Raw genomic sequence first — 9234 nt, 5'->3', positions numbered from 1 at the left:
AGGAATGAGGAACAGGAGCACAGCTCAGCCACGTTTGCAAAACACCTCCCTACAAATCAGAATACAAGCAAGTTGTACCCTTCAAAACCAAAGCTGCCTTTTCTTCAAACAGCCAGTGTTTTTTCTCATCACAGACATGTCCTTCAAAGATGCAGAGAGCATACATACTTTTCATCATTACTCACAAAACTAAGTTTAAATCTACCCCAGCACAGATGATCTCCAAGTTCCAATGTAACATCTCAAATGAGTAAGTAGTTAAATAGCCGGCAGAGGACACACAACACTTAAGGCTGGTACTGGCAAGGGTTACAGCCATTTATCACACTACTTCAACTAAGATGTGCTTAACTGCTAAACTGCTGATAGCACAGCTGACTGGAATCAGAGGCAGGGAGCAGAGAGCCTGCCAAAGGAGCACGTGAACAGCACACCAGCTTTTGAATACAAATGTCTCCCAGGTATGGCAGTGAATAATACAAAGACTCAGGAAACAGCAATTTTTTATTTCACTTTCTGTTACACAACAGAAACGTCTTCTATTAACTGCTAATCAAATCATAAGAACAAATATGACAATGAGTCAATTAAGCTCTTCAAGGAAGTATCTGACACAGTATAAATATTGATTATCCTGGGAGAACATCAAAAATCTCAATACACATTCCTGTAACATGCCAACAAAAGAAAGAAAAAAATTTCCTGTAGCTGCCTTCAGCAGCAGTCCAGAGAAGCTCATGCTGTAACAGCAAATTCTCACTTCAGAGTCCATCCACTGGCACAGAGAAAAGCAGTTTCTGTAGCACTCAGTCCTCCTCTTTCCTCTGCTTACACTCCTAACTTTCTAAGGAAGCTGTTGGCACCCTCGTCCCTTGGCTGGTTATCCACTGTACTGATTGAAAATCCTTCCTACCATGGCAGTACTGCTAATTCTGATTAGGAACACCACTTTTCCCAGCTCCAGCCTGCTATCCAATGAATACAGGCAACGTTCTGGTCTGTTTTAATTCAATATTATGCCATTTCAAACTGCTTGTCTTTTCAATCTTCCTATTGAATGTAAACGTGATTCTTTTAAATCCCTGACTACAAAGGCCTTTCTTAAGCAGATGCACTACTAATGCTGAAATTCAATTTCATAAAATGGGCAGAATTTGACCCAAACTCTCAATACCTATGTTGTAAATATTTAAGAAAGAGGAAAAATACTTTGTTTCAGCCAATTTCAAAACACAAGTGAGATGACAGCTAAAGAAACACATTAAATGATAACTATAGGAAACCTTCAGTGAGGTGTGGCTGCCTAGAAGACTTCACTAAAAACAAGGGAATAAAAGAAAGTGTGCCTTGTCACCTAGTAACTATCACAATGGGGTTCTTTACAACAAACAGATTAAAGAATGACAGAAATGTGTGCCTGGGGTGGTTCTGTAAGCAAACTTAAGGTCAAGGTCCTGAGAAACAAAAATCACTGCTTCAAGAGAAAAAAAATATATTTACACCTCAATGCATAAAAATACTGCAGAGAGAGGGGCAAAAAAGGGCAGGAAGGAATAATGCTTCACACACAGGTGTGTGCATATACAAAACCTTGTTCAACTCAGGCTTGAAATGAAAGTGAAGAGCATTGAGCTAAGTGACTCTGAGGCAGAAAACCTTCTGAAAGGGGAGTAATAAAAACTTAATACAGCAAATGCAGTTTACTGGACACCAGATACATTCAACTACACATTACATAATATAATAACCAGTAGCAGTCAATTCTTTTAGTTCCTTTCAACAATAAAGGGTTTTGCATCATCTTTGGGCAGATGTTTTCCACTCCAGGCTATGCTCTGGAATCATCTACTCCCCAAAAAATACACATGCAATCCACAAAATTGTGAAAATGCATTTCTCACTCCAGCTCAGACCATATTTGCTGTTTACCACTGGATATTTAAAAAGCATCCAGACAGGTTTTATAGGATATGAACTAAGCTCACTTTTAAACAGAAGTACAAGGTAGCTTTCCTCTTTCCATTTCACATCAGTCACAGCAGTACTCAAATTTCCTGTAGTAATGGACTAAAGTCTCAAAAACACTCAGAGGTGCCATAGAGCTGTGATGCATTTAAGAGAGCAGGTGGGGGACAAGGAAAGGAGTGATGCAGTGCTCCAGCAGTCACTCCAACACTCAGCACTGTCCTAAGTACCATGACATTGCCTGGCAAGCAGCTCAATGGCAGAAAAACCTGGTGACACCAACACAAACAGCCCAAGATCCCAGAAGTCCTTACTGCTCTTATTCTGATGTCACCTCAGGACTCAGAGCTGCTTTGTCACTGCACTGTGTACTGTAAACTTGCTAAGGAATCACTGCACACCTCTAAACAAAGTCCACATATTTACAGGAAAAACCTACCTAGAAAATAAGGCCCTTGAAATTGCTTCAGAGCAATTCTGTTCATGCTGTAATTTGTGATCTGTACTTCCTGGTTCTTTCTCAAGAACTGGATGATAACTCACAAAATTCCTGCTGTTCCACTTTATTTTCTTTTCCAAGATGGCACATTCTGAAGATCAGTTCCACTGAAAATTCATCATAAAAATCCAAGCAAACATCCTTAAGCAGTAGTCTCCTCAAATGCTCTGTAACACTCACTACCCTTCCATTTTGGTTCAGTTCACTCTGCAGTTCAGGTTTAGTGTCCAGTGGCAGCAACCAGGAGAAGGGATGCTTGTCCTTCAGAGAGTTTCTTAAGGAGATAGCTAGAAAAGGGGTTTATTCTCAACATTCTCAGGCTCCCCAGTGAGAGCTAATAATGACTTCTTTTCCCTAGTACCACTCCAGAAGAGTGGGCAGCAACACATAGCTGAAATAACCAGCTGTCTGTCCCAGGCACTGTTACTGCTCCCTGTAACACATTCCAACTGATTTTACAAACAGCTCTGCTCTTCTGCATCCTTCTCTCCAATTCAACCAAAAATGCCTGTTCATGGGTTTACAGAGATTTTTGTTTGCTGGCTGATCCCAATGTTGTGAGAGCAAGAAAGGTAAAAATAGCTCCATTTTGATACTGAAGGTGCAGACATCTATGAATCACTCCAGTTTTGGCAAAGCTGAATTTGGGAAAGCAGACATACAGCCTGCCTACAGATATAGAAAGTTGTGGGGTTTCTCTCTGCATAGCCCAGTACTAGACTAACAGAAAATTCTACACCCCAGCTCAACCAGGTAGAAATGTAATGCTTTCACAATGACTGCCCTGTTTGTTCACCTGCAATACTTCAGAAACCAAAGTAGAGCACTGAAGCACCTGAAACTGTAGCTGGTCTAAAGAGATATCAGGAACTGTTCACTTTTAGTACTCTGGCTTTCTAACAGCCCTCCAATCAAGAGGCCTGTTCATTGATACATGTGATACCTGAAAGAATAAATACTTTTAACTTAGCTGTACAATCTTTCAAAGATTATCCAATTATAAAATAATAAAGGTTAAAAAGCCAAGATACACACACCAAAAGGCTACTAAAAAACTCCAAAGTACCAGTTAAATCTAGAACTGAGAGGTCTGGAAGACAGACTTTTTTTTTTTTTCAATGAAAAGCATTATCGTCATAAAATTTTAACAGCAAAGAAAATACTGACTTTTTTTCAGTACCACCCAATAGCAAATTAAAATGCAGTTATCTGAATTTGCAAGAGGAAGTTATGTGCATTTTACAGCTATTTTAAAGATTCACATTTTCACCTCAAGTCACATTGTAAATAACTCTCCCATTACTCCAGCCCTCCAACTACCAGGTAAAGCTCTCAGCAACCAGGTAAACCTCTCAACACCCATGGACTGGACTCAGCTACAAATAAAACATCCACTATGTTTTACAGTGTTCTGTGTCTTGACCTGTAAAAGCACTGAGTGCAAGTAGTTCCCATCTTAGCAACAACCTGGAGGTGAGCTGAGACTTCAGCTCTTCTGCTGGAATGGAATCTAACATTTAGCTCACATGCAAGCATGGACTGCCTTTTATTCAGTAATACTGTGCAGTGTTTCAAGACACACTTTTTTTCTGACATGATTTTCAAAAATTCTTATAAGGATCAGCAATGCCCTAAACCTATCCTGAGATAGCAGTTTTATATTTAACCCTTGGAATCTCTTATTCAACAATAATTATGATTTTTAAAAAGGAATCTAGTGTACATGCCAACTCAGGATCAATATATATGCCACCACTTAAACTACTCTGCCTCCTACTCATTCACATTAAAGAATACATAATATTAAATTCCAATCCACAGATTGATTTTTATACATGGTTCATTACACTCAAGAATCCCATCTTGGAAGCACCTGTCTTCATGTAAGCAGCTACTGAAGCTCATGAAGCAAAGATAAATACATAACTTTACCAAAAGCACATTTATCAGTTATAGCGCAATAACAGGTTGGTTCTTTTCCCAATCACTGCAGTACAGACTAAAGGCTCTGCTGAAGAGATTTTTTATACTGCCTTACATTTCCATTCATGCATCCATGAAATGAAGTGCCATATGACTGAAATGTCAACAATCAAAAGACTTTCATGATAAAGCTCTGATGCTCATCAGAAGACCCCACTAAAAGCAAAAGCTGCATATGAGCACCATTTGCACAGTTCAGTTACGGACTCACTTCCCTCTTGCAGGTTCCTGAGCAACAAAAAGAGAGAGTACAAGTGCTTTAGCCAGTTCAACTGCAAATTCAAGAGTTAATGTGAGATGCAGTATAATCCAGTCTAACACCAGAGATGGACTTTGTATTTCAAAGACTTAACTAGGATTTATTGGCTGAAGAATACTGAACAGAATAACAATGATTTGTAGTTTTCTTGACAAGTCACAAACATATGAAGCAACCAGCAACCCAATGTAAAACACCTTCACAAATGCCCCAGCATTTATTAGAAAGAACAAAACTTGCCTGAACAGTTTGCTCCACAAAGGTCTCTTTGTCTCCTCTAGCTATCATGCTGTAAAATACTCCATTGGAAACACAATCTTAGATGAATCACAACAGAAAAATAAAGTACTTTCTATTATCTTTACAGACATTTTCCTAAGCCAGAGATATTAAAGTAACCATTAACAGCCAGACAACTGTTAGAATTAGTTGCCATTTTAATTCAATTTCCAACCTATTACACTCAGGTAAGAGATGAACCTGTTAGACAGTTTATGTGCTACCATGTATATAACGACAACCCAACAAGACTGCTAAAGAATAATTCTGGGGTATGAAAACATTTCTAGCTTCTTACAGTTGTGCTGTTCGTTGCAAAACCCAAAATGCCTCTCTTCATGAACTTTTCACATCTTTATTACACAATAATCATTACTCAAGCAAACTAAAAAATGCTTTTCCAAGTCAGTGCCAACTTGTCATTGCATCAGAAGTCTTGGTAAGAATTTTACATGACAGTAAGACTAAAAACAAAATTGAAGAGAAATTGTATAGTTTGTTTTAGCTCACTGTAATCCTAATAATACTTTTACCTAGACTAATCTGGACAGACTGACTACACCTTTTTACTTCACTTGTTGGGTGAAGTTTTTGGTTTCTTTTTCCTAAGGCTACTTTTTCCATAGCTACTGTCTGCTAGTCAACACAGTGATCAGCAAAACACACTTTCCTATTGCTTCCAGTTAATCCCCAGCTTAGCTGTGTTTTGCATGGAATCTTTCACAAGAACTCTGTCACAAATGGCTTTCTCAGACTAAGCATTACATCACCAGGTAACACTGCAAAACAGGGAAGCTCAAGTACTAGAGACAACTGTTTTCAACTGGAGTTTGTTTAAAAAAAGGATCCTGCTAAAGAAGTTCTGGTTTATATAAGATACAAAATGCAGCTCTACTGTACAGCAGCTGTGTAGAGAAACAAAACAAAGATTTGGACTAAATTGGGGTAAAAAGATCCAAAAAAACAGATATTTTACATAATCTAATGTGAGATGAATTTCAAACTCCTTCTGGCTTCAGGTTTATATATTTGCTTACAATTCCACATTCAACATTAATCAGAGCAGCAAGTCATACAAGTTATGAAACACACTAAAAGAAGATGAACTGGACTGGAAAGCATCAGCCTAAGAAAAAGACAGAATTCTTAAGCTGAAGAAGAGATGATGTTGATCACCCCTGCTTGTACTCCATAAAAAAAAAAAGAGGGTGGCCATAGGTCTCACACACTCCCAGCCATCCTGTATTTACAGACAGCACATACAGGAAGCAAAAGGAACATACCAGAGTCTCACCCACACTAGGTGTCCCAGTATTAATTCACTTTTGCCCAAGATCAAATAGAAGTGAAAAGCTGGCTGTGCACTGAGACACTGAGTCCTCCAGCCCAGGCAGAACTTGACACAGCTTCTGACTCAACTCACACAAAGACCTGCTTTGATGCATGTGCTTGAAGGGAAGGAGTGGAACAGTGAATATACACAGTGGTACTTGTAGGATTTCCTTGCTTTTATCAGTTTTACACTTCAACTCAATTATTACTCTCAGGTTTTTAATGTGACTTCATTAAACACCAATGGCAGTGCCAAGGTGCAAAGCTCAGCATTTCTATCAATTCTTTGAACATCAGACAAGTGCTTTAGAAGACAAGGTTTACTCAAACTTTATATTTGCTTTCCTTGGCTTACATCACAAGTTAGATAGTTGAACCGAAATTTACAATTCCTTCAAGGCAGCACCAGGTTTTCTATCAAACTCATGCACATGGTTAATATTATGGTCATATTAACTCCATGTCTGGAGCTAACAACTCCAAAATAAAGTTCATCAGTTAAGGTTTGACAAGTGAGCCTGGATTTGCTCCCATCATAACACAAGTCATGGGGTACATCTTGAGAGTGTTATTTTTTGTCATAGGAGCCCCAACATTTGAAGCTCATGTATCAGAGGAAAACAACACCCTAGCAACAGCATCCTTTCACTGTGAACATCACACGAGGCTTGCATACTTCAGGGTTTGCAATCTTCTGTGTGTCTTCAGCACAGAACAACTCTTACTGCCACAAGTCAGTAAAATGAGTCTCTACTTCAGCAAGCAACGAATTCAATGCCAGCAACAGCACTACTGTCACCTTTCAGGTTTTAGCACCCTGCCTTTAACTCTGCTTACAACGAGGCCAGGAGCAGCTCTGTCCTCACTAGAACCCTGTTTTCATTCACCTTCTGACACTGATAACATCACCTGTGCAGAGAAGAATGTCTTCAGGGAGGGGAAGAAATCAAATTTATGACTGAGTACACAACCTGGAGAAAGCACACATTCCATGACAGCTCTTCCACACCTGTAGCAGAGCCATAACTCTTGCTCACACTACAGAAACCAGAGCTCTGGCAGACCTTCTTACAAACCTGTAGTGTCATGGCACTAGTAAGATATGGATCTTGGCATATATGGCACTGGAGATTGCAGCAAGTTTGCTTTCAATGGCTCTTTTCAAATGTTGTTTCCAGAATATGCCAAAAGCAGTAAAATTCCACCCATGGAATTACTGCCTGTATGGTCACTACATACAGAAAAACACCATCTGGAGGGAGAGTAGAGTTCTACTGTTTTCAAATCTGACCTTCCTAGAGTTTCTCCAGTATCCCTGAAAACAAATAAATAAACACTTCAATCCTTTAGGATGTGAAAAAGTCAACTTTGAGCTCTATAGAAGACTGTAATTACCTTCTGTTAATTAATCTAAGACATAGTATTATAGACAATATTGTTATAGTATCAGTATTCCGTGTACTTCTTGAATTTAGGGTCATGATTTTCCCCTCTATTCTGACATTGATTTCTTTGTGATGAGTTTTTTTCACGCTCAATTTGAGGCAGCAGGTCTTGGACTATGACTCGAAGGTTAAGTATTATCCATGAGGCTATCCAAAATTGTCTTTGGCAACTGGAAAGTAAGTTCAGAACGATTCAGCCCAGAACTAAGTACAGGATATTGCTTCCTGGACCCCACATCTACTAATTTAACATGCTTAATAACCCAATTAAATCCAGAAAAACATTGCCTTTCTATTTTTCATAGTTCTTTTAAAAGCCAGCTTCAGGAAGTTCAGCTTTAGTTTCATATAGCATTAAGCAACAGAGCTGCTAATTAGAAGCAAATTAACCACTCTCTGTATGTAGTTCTTCAGTCCTTTTCTCAACAGTTTGAAACAGTGAACCTCACAATGCCAACAAACATCCGTCAACAACTCCAAATCAAACCTTATAAAATGACAGAAAAATACTGTTTTAAAACCAGAAAAGATGACTGAAGATTTTCAGGAAGAGCTCAAGGTAATATACAACTAGTTCTTTATTTAAAATAAAAAAAATGACATTTCAAAACTCATCCAACACCCTCCTGAAATATCTTCATACTTTTCGTTTCTCATATCTCCAGAGCTTAATCATCTCCTCCCTGAAGTCAAGTGCAACATAAGCATTCAGTGCAGCCAGTGATTACATTAGAGAAACACAGAGAGAAACACAGCTGTGGCTCAGTTTCAATCATTTCCTTATACAACAAAACATACCGGGATAGGAGCCATACCTGGATTTTTAGTGTATTCTGCTTGCAACATTTTAACTTCTGAGAAGCAGTTCTACAATAAGATAAAGTAAAGCAGCGCTAAAGCTGGAATGCCATACTTCTCATCTTCACACATTTCAATTCCCTACAAAATCCTCTTTTAGTCTGCACGGAGTCTCGCTGGAAGTATACATGTATCAGACTCACCTGTGCAGACTATTTTCCGGGACAAGAGCCAAAATCTGTGAGCCTACATCACAATCATTTTGCTGAAGTCCTTTCAAACCTAGAAGGGCAGGCAGCTTTTACAAATACCATCTGCAAAAACAAGGACACGTACCCTACCGCAACACCGCAGCCGGCTCTAAAAAATAACCTTCATAACAGCTGCTGGGCTTTGCTATCTAATTATTTACCCATAGAAAAAATCAACACGCAGTCAATGAAACAGCACGACGTAATTAACACCACGGAAAAGAAAGCTGTACAGAAACAAAGGGACTGCGAGGCAGCCCGGGAGCCTGCGCTCCCCGCTCGGAGGTCCGGACCGGGAAGGTGTTGCTATGGCAGGAGCTCAGCCCCGGCCCTGCTGTCACCTCGCTCCCTCCTCCTGCGCCTCGCCCGCGGCCCCGGCGCGACCGCTGCCAGCCCAGCGCCCCCACCTGCACAGGGACAGCC

General features: G+C 39.6%; 1 protein-coding gene across 2 annotated transcripts in view; it reads right to left on the bottom strand.

Annotated features, from left to right (window-relative positions):
- CCDC186 (coiled-coil domain containing 186) overlaps positions 1 to 8920 on the bottom strand; it is a 34520-nt gene extending 25600 nt beyond the window's left edge. Inside the window, exon 1 of one of the 2 annotated variants that reach the window (XM_005416366.3) lies at positions 8897 to 8920. The gene's annotated coding sequence lies outside the window, so the exon portion shown is untranslated. Of the gene's footprint in view, positions 1 to 8763; positions 8851 to 8896 lie in introns of those variants that run through there. The other variant, XM_031062774.1, reaches the window with a different exon arrangement.
- Positions 8921 to 9234: the final 314 nt, after the last annotated feature.

The sequence above is a fragment of the Geospiza fortis genome, unplaced genomic scaffold (assembly GCF_000277835.1).
Source record: "Geospiza fortis unplaced genomic scaffold, GeoFor_1.0 scaffold130, whole genome shotgun sequence".
NCBI classification, from domain to species: domain Eukaryota; kingdom Metazoa; phylum Chordata; class Aves; order Passeriformes; family Thraupidae; genus Geospiza; species Geospiza fortis.
Note: the sequence above shows the minus strand (reverse complement) of the source record. Positions and strands in the feature narration are given on the sequence as shown.